Raw genomic sequence first — 16,493 nt, forward strand, 5'->3', positions numbered from 1 at the left:
GTTGCTACAGCAATTAGCATTAGGCTATAGTGGGGCTTTTAGAAGAATGGTGGTCATCTGGTAAAGTCGGCTCTGTAATGGATTCAGCGCTTGGCTGGAGATGTGTAAGGAGCCAATCCCAATGCTGTGCGGTTGATACTTGTTAGATATGTGACATCTGTATCTTTTCAACATCTGTGCTATGTATAAAATGAAAACACAATTGTAAACACCTGTATGTAGATAGCTTGACAGACAAATGTGAAAGTTTAAAAATGTTGACATGACTGAAGATAGTTGACTTAAAGGTAATTAATTGTGTTATGTCAGGTATTTAAAGTTTGATTTTAAAATAATCGTCTTCAGATGGAAACCTGATATAAAAATCCCCATGCCATTCTCTTACCTACACAAGGATCTTTTCTATCATTATTTGGCTCCCATGTTTGTATTTTCAAAAATCTCTGAATCTATTTATGAGCTCACTTGGCTGAACTTATCCTCACATGGTGGAAATGCAGACTGGATTTGATTGTTCCAGTTCAACAAAAGTTATGAAGATGTCCTTCCTTGTGAGCTGCTTAAACCTAGGATTTTCTTGTTTCTTGCCATTCAAGGTTTGGATACATAAGCAAAACCACCAATGTTTCGGTCCTGTCCAGATCTACTGAATAAAGGTAGACCTAGCATATATCTTGTCAAAAAGGGAACCAGAAAAATATGAATATACCAAAGTTGTTTAGCCTCCAACTTCAATTGTATTAGCCAATGTATAGAAGTTCACATGATGATTTCCTTTGTTAGATAGATTATCAACTAGAAAGGGAAGACATTATCTGCAGTGCTTGCATTGGTTAATAATATAGAATATTATGGGGCTGGGGATATGGCCTAGTGGCAAGAGTGCTTGCCTTGTATACATGAGGCCCTGGGTTCGATTCCCCAGCACCACATATACAGAAAATGGCCAGAAGTGGCGCTGTGGCTCAAGTGACAGAGTGCTAGCCTTGAGCAAGAAGAAGCCAGGGACAGTGCTCAGGCCCTGAGTCCAAGCCCCAGGACTGGCAAAAAAAAGAATATAGAATATTAAGATCTTCCAATATTATACTAAACCATTTCAATAAAATCTTACTGTTAAAAAAAAAAATACTAACTTTCTCTGTTAGCATACTTAACACCTCTGCATCAGAAGCCTGGCCACTGCCAAGACTGCTGGAATAAAGGCAATAGCAATGAAAGTAGGATGGCAGAAGTGTGATTGTCAGAGTTGGCCAAAGCACTTGTGCTAGGGTGCCTTGCAATACTGCTTCCTGGAGGCCATATTCACGCTTCAGTCTCCTTGAGCCATGGTGAATCCCATTCAGGGTGACTACCTCGCTGAACAGCAAAATTGAAATGCTTGTTCTCTTGTGTCCAGCCTGCCCACAAATGTTCAGATGCCTGGAGGATGAGTTTTGCTGGAATTTTGCACCTGCAAGGCCCTATGGTATCCAAACCCTTATTGGACTTTCACAGGTGAATTCATGTGATACTTCGATGTGGTAGACATCTTTATGCTTACTTCACAGATGCTGAGATTACTCTCCTAAACGTAACTCACATCATTGATGTTTTTTGGTTGATATATCCCTGTACTAGGACTTGAGCTAAGGGTCTGGGCACTGTTCCTTAGCTTTTTCACTCAAAGTTGGCACTCTTGTCATTTGAGCTATATCTCCGTTTTCTACTTCATTTTGATTAATTGGAGATAAGAGTCTCCTTGACTTTTCTGCCCAGGCTGGCTTCAAATTGCAATCCTCAGATCTCGGCTCCTGGGGTGTAAGCACTGGTATCCCAACCCATTGGCATTTTATTGCCAAGTAACTATCCAATTGATATGTTTAGTTGTTATGAATGAGAATTCTTCACTAGGACAGGAAGGATTACTTAGGGATAGAGAACAGTATAAACCAGTGGTCTTCATGTAAATATAGTTCACAAAGAGAAAAGAGCAGTATATCTTTAATACTAAATAAGGTATTTTGAAGAATTTTGCCTGGACGGTGCCACAGGTGGATGATGTGAATTCATTATAACTTAAAGGCATGCCAGGAAAAAGTCTTATTTATTCTGTCTCCCTGGAACTATGTCACATTATTCTACTTCCCAATTTTTCTATTTCCACTTCCCAATTTTTCAATTTCCACATCACTCCATCTCTCTCCCTCATCTCCTAGGAGAATTTGCCTTCAGTCTTGCCCCAGAGCAGAGAAATTATATGATCTTCTAATTCCAGACAGACCCAAGCATTCTTTTCTTTGGCTCAAGGTATTCACAGAGTTTATTAGATTAGGTTTAGGTAAGGCCTGGACACCTAGCTCCCCAGCACTTATAACAAGACAGAGATCTGTTTCTATCAAGAAACATTACAGTCATTATCTCATTTTTCTACACAGTCTGGCATTGAGCAAGGTAGAAAGTAAACATGTTTTTCACACAAAGCTAAAGTCATTGATCATACAGTGAATGACTAGTTGATTCAGGAAACAGTGAGACACACAAAGCCATTCTATTCATCTGTTCCACTGTAGAGACAGAATAAAAGGAGAAACATGACAGAGGCATTGGTAGATGGATAGATGGATGAAAAGAGAGAGATGATAGACATAAACATAAATGACATGGACATGGATAACATAGACATAGTCGTATCAGCACAAAGCTTTAACTTTCCTAGCTCTGAAAAGCCCAAACTTAACAGTTGCCTGCTATGAAAACCACGTTCAGCCACCTATCTGGATCTGCTATTCAGAATTTTGAAAAAGGGTAACATACACAAGAAAGAAGTATTGTTTGATATAGCAAACAAAGTGTCTTAGTTCATTTTGGACAGATATAACAGCATTCTACAGACTGATAAATTATAAAGAACAGCCAAATTTCTTCACAATTCTACCATTTTGAGCCATACCACCATTTTTAGTTTTCTGGTGGTTAATAGGAGAGTCTCTCAAACTTCCTCCCAGATCTGTTTGAACTTTGATCCTCAGATATCAGCCTCCAGAGTAGCTAGAATTACAGGTGTGAGACACCAGTGCCCAGCTCAAACTCATCTTTTTATAAGGATGAAAACAATACCCACAATCGCAACATTAATTCATTCATCAGGATAAAGCCCTCTTGACTTAAACACTCCCTAAAGGTCTTACATTCCACTACTTTTCTCTGGGGGATTGTGATAATTAATCTTAATTGTTGACTTGATTGGACTGAAAGACACCTGGGAGATTAGTAAAAAATATCTGATTATGTCTGTAAGGCTTTCCAGCAGTAATTAGTGAAGATAGTGATCTAATCAATTGTTTAATCTATTGAGGAATTCAAACTTTAAATAGACCCCTGGAAGGTGGTAGAACTTGGAAGGTGGGGCCATTTAGAGGAAGTAGGTCACCCTGGGTGAGACTTTGAAGAGTATGTCTTGCCCTGGCCCTTTTCTGTAGCGTTTAGTATCACTCACTTCCATGAGATAAAAAGACTTCTCTACATACTCACTGCCATGATGTTCTGCCTTTCTCACACCCAAAGTATAGAAGCCATCAAACTGAGAGCAACTAAATGGTTTCCTCAGATAACTGTCACAAAGGAACTAACAATCATCTATGATATTTGAGAGACACATTCAAAGAATGGAAAATTAAAACTTCATTTTTTCGGGGCTGGGGATATAGCCTAGTGGCAAAAGTGCCTGCCTCGGATACACAAGGCCCTAGGTTCGATTCCCCAGCACCACATATACAGAAAACGGCCAGAAGCGGCGCTGTGGCTCAAGTGGCAGAGTGCTAGCCTTGAGCGGGAAGAAGCCAGGGACAGTGCTCAAGCCCTGAGTCCAAGGCCCAGGACTGGCCAAAAAAAAAAACTTCATTTTTTCAGTAAAGACTTCTACACCACTAAAGAAAAGGCTTAAAAAGAATGTGATAGGGCTGAGAATATGGCCTAGTGGTAGAGTACTTGCCTTGAATGTATGAAGCCCTGGGTTCGATTCCTCAGCACCACATATATAGAAAAAGCCAGAAGTGGCGCTGTGGCTCAAGAGGTAGAGTGCTGGCCTTGAGCAAAAAGAAGCCAGGGACAGTGCTCAGGCCCTGAGTTCAAGCCCCAGGACTGGCAAAACAAAACAAAATAATATGATAAACCATTAATTTCACAGAAGAAAAAAAATGAGGCTGACCAATGCTATATAATATAGTTATTAACAGGAATTTCATATAACCTCACTCCCAAGCTAGAGTTCTTATTTCTTTCTACACAGCACTAATGGTCCAATTGAAGAGCCAGACTAAAGCCATTTTGAAGTCAGGCCCCACATTACCATGCAAACCTGAGATAAGCAGGCCCTGTGAGCAAACCCAGGACAAACTTATTAGGGCCCAGCCGGTCAAGAACTCTAACAGCCTGGGAATGCTTAACGCTAACCGCCCCCAGAATGCCTCGAGCCCTGAGCCAATCAGATTTGTACCTGTGTCCTAATCTTGCTTGCTTGAACACCTGATGGCTGTAACTTTGTTTTTTGCTTTTATAAGCCCTGTGTAATCGCAGCTCGGAGCTTCCTCCTAACCTCCGCTGTGTTGGTGGGTAGGACAAGGCCTGAGTTGCAGCTCGCCTGAATAAAGCCTTGCTTTTGCATTTCGGAATGTCTGAGTCTCGGTGGCCTTCTTGGTGGTCTTCTCGCGATTTGGCATAACACAATGACTCCAACTTCTGGACAACATACAGATATCCTTCTGCCATAATTGTTCTCCACATACCTTTTATTCTCTTTCAGTTGTGTAATAAAGTGCTAACTCAGAAGGTCCACTTTTTTCAGACACTATACTCTGGCCCTCAGAATATTATGCCTGATAAAAATGAACCCCTTTGGGCTGGGAATATGGCCTAGTGGCAAGAGTGCTTGCCTCGTATACATGAAGCCCTGGGTTTGATTCCCCAGCACCACATATATAGAAAAAAAAAGCACGACCAGAAGTGGCGCTGTGGTTCAAGTGGCAGAGTGCTAGCCTTGAGCAGAAGGAAGCCAGGGACAGTGCTCAGGCCCTGAGTCCAAGGCCCAGGACTAGCAAAAAAAAAAAAAAAAAAAAAAAATGAACCCCTTTACCTCCCACCTTCCCCACCCTGAGCCATGCTCAACATGACATCTAAGGAACAGAGTCTGGGTATCTGAGATTGGTGGGTCACAACAAAACCCCTAAACCCCTAAACATGGAAGCTTGAATTTTACTGGATGACAACACTTCACATGCCCCACATCCTTGGCAAATTAAGGAATGTCCATGTGAACTAGAGAGGACAGCTGGCAGTTTCTGCCTCATGTCCTGTAGACTCAATCCTAGGTGAATTTTCCTTTCCTGATGGGTTGTTTGTTGTTGTTGTCATTTATGGGTTTTTTTTGGTGTTACTGGGGTCTCTGCTCAGGGCCTCACACTTGCTAGACAGGTGCTCTACCTCTTGAGCCATGCCCTAGTCCTCCTTTACTGATTTTAATCAATATTAAGGCTTGCATCTTTTGTTCCCCCAAAGATCATGTGTTTGAATGCTTGATTCCCAACTGATGGCAGTAGTGGGAGATGCTAAAAACATTTAGGAGCTAGAGCCTCATTCAAGGAAGTTTAGGGGACATGTCTCAAAGGTTATATTGAGATCTGTTCCTTCCTCATGTCTCTCTCTATTGCTTCCTGTTTGAAGAGGTAAAGTAAACCCTATTTTCAGGCAGCCCCGTTTTGTTGTCTGTTTAAACTATGAGTAACCCAGGCCACCAATTATCCCGGCTAGCAGGACAAGCTTATTAGGGCCCAGCTGGTCAGGAAACTCCCTGCTTAACTCTAACTGCCTGGGAATGCTTAACTCTAACCGTCCCCGGAATACCTCGAGCCCTGAGCCAATCAGATTTGTACCTGTATCCTAATCTTGCTTGAACACCTGATTGCTGTAACTTTGGGTGGTTGTTTTTTGTTTTGTTTTGTTTTGTGCCAGTCCTGGGGCTTGGACTCAGGGCCTGAGCACTGTCCCTGGCTTCTTCTTGCTCAAGGCTAACACTCTGCCACTTGAGCCATAGCGCCACTTCTGGCCATTTTCTGCATATGTGGTGCTGGGGAATTGAACCCAGGGCCTCATGTATACGAGGCAAGCACTCTTGCCACTAGGCCATATCCCCAGCACATAACTTTGGGTTTTTGCCTTTATAAGCTCTGTGAAATCTCAGCTCAGGGCCTTCCTCCTAACCTCCGTTGTGTCGGTGGGTAGGACGAGGCCCGAATTGCAGCTTGCCTGAATAAAGCCTTGCTTTTGCATTTCGGAACATCTGGCTCTCAGTGGTCTTCTTGGGGCTCTTCTCACGACATGGGCATAACACTGTTCTCTGTGAAGTGAATAGCTGTGCTGCACCACACACTCCCCACAATTATGTTTTACTTCATCATGTGTACAAAGTGATGGGATCAAGTAACCAATGGGTAAAATATGCCTTTGCTACTTGTAAGTCAAGTTTCTCAGGTATTTGTCACAGTGACTAATACAATCCATATACTGATCACAGTATCCCAAATCCTGACAGTTTGCTATGCAGAGAAGCATTGGAAGCTGCCTCAGAATCAAGGTCCCTCTAACCTTATCTTGTTTTTCTACCCTAAGTACAAGGAAGGACTGCCTCTGGAAGGCCCTTGCCTGCATTAAGATCAGAACTACCAAAGCCAACTGTTGCCTCCTATCTCCTCCCTGACATCGCATTATCCATTCCAAAGAAGACTGAAGAATATAGCCACACTTGGACAACTTTATGACATCATGTCTGTCCCTTGAACTCCTCCATATAATTTCTGGCTGTAGCTCCATTCATCAACTAATAGTAATTTTTACCCTTCCAAATGGTCATGTTCAAGCTCAGTGTTAATGGCTCACACTTGTAATCCTAGCTACTGAGGCTATCTGAGACTCATGGTTCAAAGCCAGCCTGAGCAGTAAAAACCATGAAACTCTTATCTCCAATTAGCTACCAAACAACTGAAGTGGAGCTTTAGCTCAAGAGCACCAACCTTGAGGGACAATGCTCAATGATAGCACCCAGGCCAAGTTCAAGCCCCAGGACTGGCACAAAAAAAAAAAAAGAAAGGAAAGAAAGAGAAAGAAAGAAAGAGAGAGAGAGAGGGAGGGAGGGAGGGAGGGAGGGAGGAAAGGAAGGAAGGAAGGAAGGAAGGAAGGAAGGAAGGAAGGAAGGAAGGAAGGAAGGAAGGAAGGAAGGAAGGAAGGAAGAGAGAGAGAGAGAGAATACCAAATGGTCATGTTCTGTACTAGGCAGACCACTTCCTTCATGAAGAAGGGTATTTACGTGTTAAACCAAAACTCTTGAGTCGCTTCTGAAATATTGTGACTTATTGAGCTATTACAATTACTAGACAATTTTTTTTTAAGAATCACAACTATAGGGCTGTAAATATGGCCTAGTGCCAAGAGTGCTTGCCTCGTATACGTGAAGACCTAGGTTGGATTCCTCAGCACCACATATAGAAAAAGGCCAGAAGTGGCGCTGTGGCTCAAGTTGGCAGAGTGCTAGCCTTGAGCAGAAGCCAGGGACAGTGCTCAGGCCCTGAGTTCAAGCCCCAGGACTGGTCTAAATAAATAAAGAAATAAGGGCTGGGAATATGGCCTAGTGGCAAGAGTGCTTGCCTTGTATATATGAAGCCTTGGGTTCGATTCCCCAGCACCACATATATAGAAAATGGCCAGAAGTGATGCTGTGGCTCAAGTGGCAGAGTGCTAGCCTTGAGCAAAAAGAGGCCAGGGACAGTGCTCAGGCCCTGAGTTCAAGCCCAGGACTGGCCAAAAAAAAAAAAAAAAAGAAAGAAAGTTGAATTATTTTTAAAAAAGAATCACAACTGCCAGTTGCGTGGTTAGATAGCAGTTGGAAAATGTCTGCATGTTTACTAGACGTAGAGCAGAGAATACTGTATATAAATTTTGTGGAAAGAAATGACAAGTTATTTACATTGAACCTTAACTGGCTACATTGGAATTAGGGTTAGATTAGAATCAGGGTGAGGGTTAGCGTTATGATTACAGTTAGGGTTGATCAGGGGTTACGGCTAGATTTAGAATTAGGCATTAGGATTAGGGTTAGGTTTGGGGTTAGGTTTACTAGGTGGATTAAGGTAAGCTTTTGAGTTATGGTAAAAATGAAAATTAGGTTTAGATTTAGGCTTAGCATTAGAAATAGGGTATTAGAAATGGGTGTTGTTTTCCAAAGAAAAGTACTATTTAGAGAAATAAAAGTAAACTTCCCTATGTGTTTTGTTGTAAAGCCCTTGAAGTCACTCAGCAAGTCTTGTGTATGGATTGGTGACCAAGTCACATTCTGCTTTCAAAGAAGATTGGTGCTGATGGCTCACACCTGTAATCCCACTCAGGAGGCTGAGATCTGAGGATTATGGTTCAAAGCCAGCCTGGGCAGGAAAGTCTATGAGACTCTATCTCAAATTAACTACCAGAAAACCAGAAGTGGTGCTGTGGCTCAAAGTGGTAGAGCACTAGCCTTGAGTGAAAAAGCTCAGGGACTGTGCCCAAACTGAGATGAAGACTCATTACCTACAGAAGAAAAAAAGATAGCAAATACAGATAAGATATATATAATATTATGTTTAATAATATTATATATAAGATAATATTATATTATATATAAGATATATATATATCTTATCTGTATTTGCTATCTTTTTGAAAACAGTGCTATATAATTAGGGTTATATTTATAGTTAGGTTTGGTTCAGAGTAGAGTAAACTGTGGATTTGGGTTAAGTTTAGAGTTAGATATCCAATAAACTCGTGTTCCTTGTACTTCATCGTGTATACTATATGTTTTCAGGTACTTCCTGCTATATAATAATAAAGGATTTGGCCTTTGTGGCTTGTTCTTCAGAAGGAGACACCGTCCTTGGAATTTCTGGAGTCACTGGTCTGTCTTCGTTTTTCAGGAACATTGGCTTTATTCTAAGAGATGAATCAGGATGGGGTTAGTCAGCCACAAAAATGGTTAACCATGTGATTGGAAGGTTGGCACTTTGAGCTAGCCTGACCTCCAGAGTGGAGATCAGTTCAGTTACCTGGTAATGATTCAATCAATCATACCTACCTAGTGCAACACCAATAAAAATTCTCCACACTGAGGCATAGTGGAAGTTTTAAATAGATTGCTAAGAAGCAGGTGCCATTTCTTTTTATTTTATTCTTTTATTGATTTATTTGTGCTGCCATGAATGTTTATCACTCTGTCAACTAGTCCTTTAATCTGTAACCTTCTTATTTAGGAAATAAAATACAAACTTTCTTTAGCATTAATATAATGAGACATTACTCTTTATGAGGAACTATTAGGGATTTTAGTAACCCACATATCTTTGGCTCCCTAGGAAAAGGCTTATTGATTTTTCAAGCCCTTGCTGTTAAGGCCTGATGTTTGGCAATGGAGTCTCAGCTATTCTGCACAGGGGAGCTGTTTCCATGATCAGCATAATTACTACTGGGTTGCACAATATGCATCACACTACTAGTACTTACACTCTTAAAGCATGATTAGACCAAGCCATGGTTCTCCTCTCACTGCTGCAACAGCCAAATTGATATTCACAAGCAACACTGCCCCCCTTCTGAACCTGGAGTATAAAGTGAGAAAATGCAGTCACTTCCTAAAATATGTCATAGGAAGGACAGTGAGTTTCTACATTTCTAGCGATAGAACCATTCTAATGTACACAGAAAGAACTCATGACTTTCTGAACACCAGTCTCCTCATCCCTACCCTTTAACCAGACACTTTATTCTCCCTCTTATCTTTTTCAATGGGAATGTAATGTTTTCTATTCATTAACAATGGTATGTGAGCATTTCAAGGTTATCTGAAATAATAAATGTCTTACAATAAGTCTTTAAGGGCTGTTTGCTGGGTTAAGTAAATTGATGGAGACACCTAAAGCTGGTCCAGAGAAAGGAGGAAGAGGGCCTGACAAAGGAACAGAAAAGCAAGAAGGCATATAACTGGATGGTTATGTCCAAAGATAAAGGGAAGGAAGGTCATTTTGGCCGACAGCACAGTTTGCTGCAATGGAACTTTTGGATTCTTGAAGTCTACTTGGAGTCTACACATACCAGCTCCAGAGCCAGAGACATCATGTCCTTGCCCAACATGATGAGTTTTTGAACTATATGGGCAAGAAGGATGTTTTCATAAGCAGATATGGAACTGTATGGGGGTTAAGGAACCTGGTGAAAAACAGGGAAGTGACAGAGCATTATGGTTCTGCAGGCCTTCAAAAGGTCTGTCAGGGAATCCAGCATTAGTTTATAGCAGCAGTCAGAATGCAGTCTAGAATCAGCTCAAATGTCTAGCTAAGTTCTACCTTTAAAAAAATATTTTCTAATTTACTAAATGACTTCAAGCTTGACTCTGAATGATATTTAGCCTCTGTAGATTAAGCTTGTCACTTCCTATTTAGTTTTTGTTTTTAGCCAGTCCTGGGGCTTGAACTTAAGGCCTGAGAGCTGTCCCTGAGCTTCATTTTGCTCAAAGCTAGCACTCTGCCCTTGAGCCACAGCGCCACTTCCAGCTTTTTCTGTTTATGTGGTGCTGAGGAATTGAACCCAGGGCGTCATGCATGCTAAGCAAGCACTCTACCACCAAGCCACATTCCCAGCCACCCTCCTATTTAGTTTTAAAACTGAAAGAGGGAACCTAGAACTAGCAAAAATAATCTCATCTTGGCTTCCATATAGCATACATGAGCAAGTGTTCAAGCCACTGTACTGTCAAACTCACACATACACACACTCAAACATTGTGTGCTAACAAGAAACTGAGCCTTTCATGTCCTAGACTAACACTTGGAAAAGCCTTCTTTCTTTTTTTTCTTAAATTGAAACATTCTTGTATCTTTCTTTAATATCAACAAAAATACTTTGTTCTGCCTACACAAAAACCCAAATCTGTAAGGTACCAGGTACTTTTGTGTTTGACAGTACAGTGGCTTGAACGCTCTCAGCTTTTTCTATCATGGCTCATGCTCTACATATGGGAGCCACACCTGTAATGTCAGGTTTTTAGTGGTTAATTGGATATGGAGTCTCAAGACAGTTCTCTCTAGGTTGACTCTGGCTTCATAGTCAGATCCCCAAATCTCAGCTTCTTGAATAGTCAGGATCCCAGAACTGAGTCACAGGTACACAACTAGAATCAAATATTGATTTTTGTTTTTTATGTGAGTACTGACTGGGTTTGAACTCAGGGCCTGGGCACTGTCACTGCACTCTTCTGCTAAGGGTAACCCTCAACCACTTGAACCATAGCCCCACTTCCAATTTCTTAGTAGCTTATTTAAGAATCTCACAGAGTTTTCCTGCTCTGGCTGGCTTCAAACCACTCTCCTTAGGTCTCAGCTCTATTCAGAAGGATTACAGGCAAGAGCACTGGTGCCAGCTTAATCATTTTTATTGCATGGCTGTCTTTGTGAAACATGCTTTATCAAGTGCTACCACAATCTAGATAAAGTGGAATTAAGATCTCTGTAAGCCATGACTTAAGAGGGATAGTTGAAGTAAAGAGGAAAGGTTATCCTGGAAATAAGATTCTAGAAAAAAGAGCCCTCAAATCAAAATATTTGGTGCTTTTCCCTTCAAGAAAGAGATCTGTATTATACAAGGTCACATGGAATTAATGTCAATGGGTGGGAACTGAAAGCATTGAAACACAAAGAACTACTTAGAGAAATCTAAAGATAGAATGAGCTGGTTAGGTTTACATATTGTGTTGCTGGACACCCCATCCCTGAAGGAGTCTTAATCTGACACTGCTTTAAATCTGATCACCTACAATTCTACTACCTAAAGGGCAGTACTGCCAACAACTTTCTGGCATGTGTTTGGGAGTAGTTTTCTGCATGCTTTTAACATCATGAAATTGTAACACATATACAATCTACTTTTTACTGGAAAATATTTCTATTTTGAAGACTACTCATATATACTTAAGTTTTTGCTTAAATTGGACATTTACAATTTAGCAAATTGGACATCTGTAGTTGAATATTAAGTTTTCCAAATACTACCAGGTTTGAATCTATTGGCTGTGCAGTCTTAGGGAAATTATTCACTTAGACCTCGTGATCTCATTTGCAAAATAGAGATTAGACCTCACATACTTGAAAAATGTTTGGATCTCTTCCTCCCCCCAAAAATGTTGTTGAAATCTGTGTAGAGCTGACTCCATTTTGATTAGGGAAACATGGTAGGAAATGTTGGGGGGAATAGAGCTGACTCTATCTTGATTATTAGGTTAACCTGACCCCAAAATTTTGCTTTTGTAAATGGCTTGTTTGTTTGTTATTTGCCACATGTACCCCCATGTCAACTTCCTACCTCTGTAAACTTATCACGTACTCTATCCCCTGCGTCAACTCCCTACATCTGTGCTACACTTTTACCTTGATAAACCCCAGCTTGAGGACTGTTCAGGGCATAGTTTCAGCTCTCAAGTCTGTGCTGTGTCCCTGGCCAGTCAGTTCACTTTTTGCTTCCCCAATAAACCCATCTTTTTGCTTAAGACTGTCTCTGAGTGGTGGACTCTTGGAGGGATGGAAAATTCCTCCCCCCCAACAACTCTGTAACATTTATGGTTCCCTGGCCAGGAAGAGTCCTAACCACTTTCTTCTTTTTGAGGAAGATGCCCAGGTGAAAAAAAGAAACCTTTGGAGGTGAAGGTGGTATGTGTGTCTGAGGTTGGTCGATCAACCTGTTTCTGTATCTGTTTGTTTCTGTGTCTGTGGGCCTGTCTGTAAAAGTGTGCTGTAAAGAACACTGTCTGTGGACCCATCTGGGTGGGTCTGTCTAAATGTCTCCAGGCCCATATGTGGGTCCATCTAAATCTGAAGGTGCACTGTTTGTAGGCCTAAGACAGATAGAAGCTAGACACAGCGGAGCTCTCTAAGGCTGGTGTGGTCAAGGGACGCCTTGACCCCCTTCTGAAGGTCCTCATAGGGAAGGACATGTACAAATTTTGTCAGAAGGATAGGAATTTTGATCTTGTTCCTCATTCTGTGTATGGTTGTGTCTGTGTCTGTTCTTGCTTTGGCTTTTGCTTGCTATTGTGATTGGAGTTATTTTACAGGAAGACATGGGACAAGTGGCAGCTGCTAAGGAACTTCTAGACCTGGTCTTGCAACATATTAAGGATTTTGAAAAAAGAGCTAAGTTATTTGGTGATTGTGTCTTCCCAGGAAAACTACTTACTGCCGATTCACATGGCCCACCCTTGGCATTGGGTGGCCCTCGGAAGGCACCTTTGACCTCTCAACTGTTTACAACATCCAGGCAGTTATTTCCAGTGACCAAAGACAGCTGGACTGGGTTCCCTACATTGTAAACTGGCGCTACCTAATGGAGGAACCTCCAGAGTGGCTGAAATACCTTTTGCCTCCCGAAAATACTTCAATCACAGTTTAGGCCTTGAAATCACAGCCACCTCTTCCTAAACAGCCAAAAGCCATTCTGCCTCCCCTGCCAGAGGAGGAGGAGGAGGAGGATACCCTTCTACCACCCTACCCAACCCCCTCGCATATTCACCCTCAGGTACCTACTGACCCTTCCCCTGAGGAGTCAGGTGAAGACCCCTTGAGCCCATCTCATACTTGCTCTGACTCTTCATATAGGGAGGGGACAAGAGAGAGATTTGCCCATCGGTCCCCAAAGTAAGGAGCCCCCTGCTCCCCCTGCAGTACTCCCACGTCGACAGGTGGGACCCCCTAAAGCAGGGCATCTTCACCCCTATGAGATTCATGCCGCCTTCTCTTCTAGTGATCTATTCAATTGGAAACAACAGAATCCTCCCTTCTCAGAGAAACCCCAGGCACTAAACTATTTGCTAGAAACTCTTTTTCTGACTCATCGACCCACCTGGGCCAATGTCCAGCAACTCCTAGACGTTCTCTTCACCACTGAAGAGAAAGGCTGGATTCTCCAGGAAGCCAAGAAACTGGTCCCGGACACAACGGCAAGCCATCAGAAGACCCTCAAAGGAAGCCCTCTCCTTAGGGAATCCAGCCTGTTACCCGAATTCACCGGCTGGTAGGGAGTGGCAAAAGGTTTATCGCCAGACTCTTCTGGGGGGTCTCCGGGCCTCTGGAAAGCACCCAATCAATTTGTCTATGGTAGGGGAAGTTAGACAGGCAATGGATGAGTCCCCGGCAGCCTTTCTAGAAAGGCTTCTTAATGCTTACCATACTTATACTCCTATAGATCCAGAGGCTGAGAAAAATATAAAAGCAATTAATGTAGCATTTGTGGGACAGGCAACTCCACACACTAGAAAAACGATTCAGAAAATTAAAGGGTTTAAAGAAAAGAATTTGTCAGAGTTAGTGGACATTACATCCCGAGTTTTTGACAACAGGGATTCTACAGACGAAAGACAGGTTAGGAGACTGGCTAAGATTTTTGTTCTCTCTCAAGAACAGAGAAGGAAGGGGGGGGCATTGAGCCCCGTGAGAGGCCAGAGGAGGAAAGAGGAAGTAGCAGAAAAGGAACGTGGAGGTTAGAGTGGGAGTCAGAGAAGGATCAGTGTGCCTATTATAAGAAACGAGGGTAGTGGAAAGAAAAATGCCCAAAGAGAAAGGAAGCCAAAATACTGGCCTTGGATGATTGATGGTGTCTGGGCTCTCCCCTCCCCGAGCCCAGGATAACTCTAAAAGTGGAGGAAAACCAGTCAGATTCTTAGTGGACACTGGGGCACAAATGTCAGTTTTAAAGCAGGCCTTAGGGGCCACAGGATCTAAAATTTATCGGTGGACTACAAATCAGACAGTGGACTTGGGCAGAAAAATTGTGACCCATTCCTTTTTAGTAATGCCCCAGTGTCCATAACCCATGTTGGGGAGAGACATTACACAAAGTTTGAAGTGGTGCAGATTAAAATTGACTTCTTGAGTCCCCCACAGGAGGACCAGACCCTAAAGCTATCACTGCCAATAGCCCAGGAATATGTTCTGCACCAGACCAATGAAAACAGTCGCCCTCTCAAACTCCTCCAGGAGCTCCAAGAGAGATTTCCACAAGTGTGGGCAGAAACCAACCCCCCAGGCCTGGCTGTCCATCAGAGCCCAGTGCTGGTCCAGCAGAGGGCTTCTGCTGAACCTGAGACAGTACCCCCACGGCCTCAGAAGCAAGAGAGGGGATCAGGGTCTATATCAACCACCTCCGACAAGCAGGGATACTGGCCCCGTGCCGGTGGCCTTGGAATACACCACTTCTTCCTGTAAAGAAGGCAGAAGCAGGCAACTATAGGCTGGTGCAAGACTTAAGAGAAGTAAACAAGAGGTTTGAAGACATTCACCCAACTATACCTAACCCATATACTCTGCTCAGCATGCTTGACCCCAAGAAACAGGTATATACAGTCCTAGACCTTAAGGACGCCTTCTTCAGCATCCCACTGGCGAAGGCCAGTCAGCCCCTATTTGCCTTCGAGTGGGCAGATCCAGAGAATGGATATCAAGGACAACTGACCTGGACCCAGCTGCCTCAAGGGTTCAAAAATGCCCCCACTATATTTGACGAGACACTACACACGGACCTCCATGAGTACTGACTCTCCTTCCCCGAGGTTTCCTTGTTACAATATGTGGATGATTTGTTAATAGCTGCAGAAACAGAGGAGACCTGCTTGCGGGAGACTGAAGGACTCCTCAAAGTGCTTCAGGAACTCGGCTAGTGGGTCTCGGTGAAGAAGGTCCAGCTGTGTACTAAGAGAGCCACATCATCGAAGGGGGACTCTGGACCTTGTCGAGCTCCAGGAAGCAAGCAATCATGCAAATACCCAAGTAAAAAAAAAAACCTTGGGAAGGAGTATGCTGAAACAGCACAGCCCTTATATGAGATTATATGAGGGCCAGGAGAAAATATTAGATGGACTGAAGAAGAGGAACGGGCCTTCCAGACCCATAAAAAGCAGCTAGTCTCAGCCCCAGCCCTGGCCATTGCGGATATCCACAATCCTTTTCCCTTGTTTGTGGACGAAAAAGCTGGAGTAGGAAAAGGTGTGCTACCTCAGAAGCTAGGACTCTGGTATCAGCCAGTGGCCTACTTATCTAAGAAATTAGACCCCGTTGCTTCAGGGTGGCCTGCTTGCCTCAGAGTAATTGCAGCAACAGCTCAGCTAATCAAAGACTCTAACAAGCTAACATTGGGACAGGACCGCATGAGGATGAGAACTTGTTGTGAAGGCCCCCAAGACTGGTGGATGTCCAATGCCAGGCTAACATAGTACCAGGCTCTGTTGCTCAACCAGCATAAAGTGACTTTCTGAGCTTCCACACCCTCAACCCCACCACCCTGCTACCTGCTACTGATCAGACAGTGCTGCATGATTGTGCCGAGGTTGTGACCCATGTCCACAGCATTCAACCAGACCTCACAGACGTCCCGCTCCCCAACGTGGAAAAGACCATGTT

This window comes from Perognathus longimembris, chromosome 14 (genome assembly GCF_023159225.1).
Source record: "Perognathus longimembris pacificus isolate PPM17 chromosome 14, ASM2315922v1, whole genome shotgun sequence".
Lineage (NCBI taxonomy): Eukaryota > Metazoa > Chordata > Mammalia > Rodentia > Heteromyidae > Perognathus > Perognathus longimembris.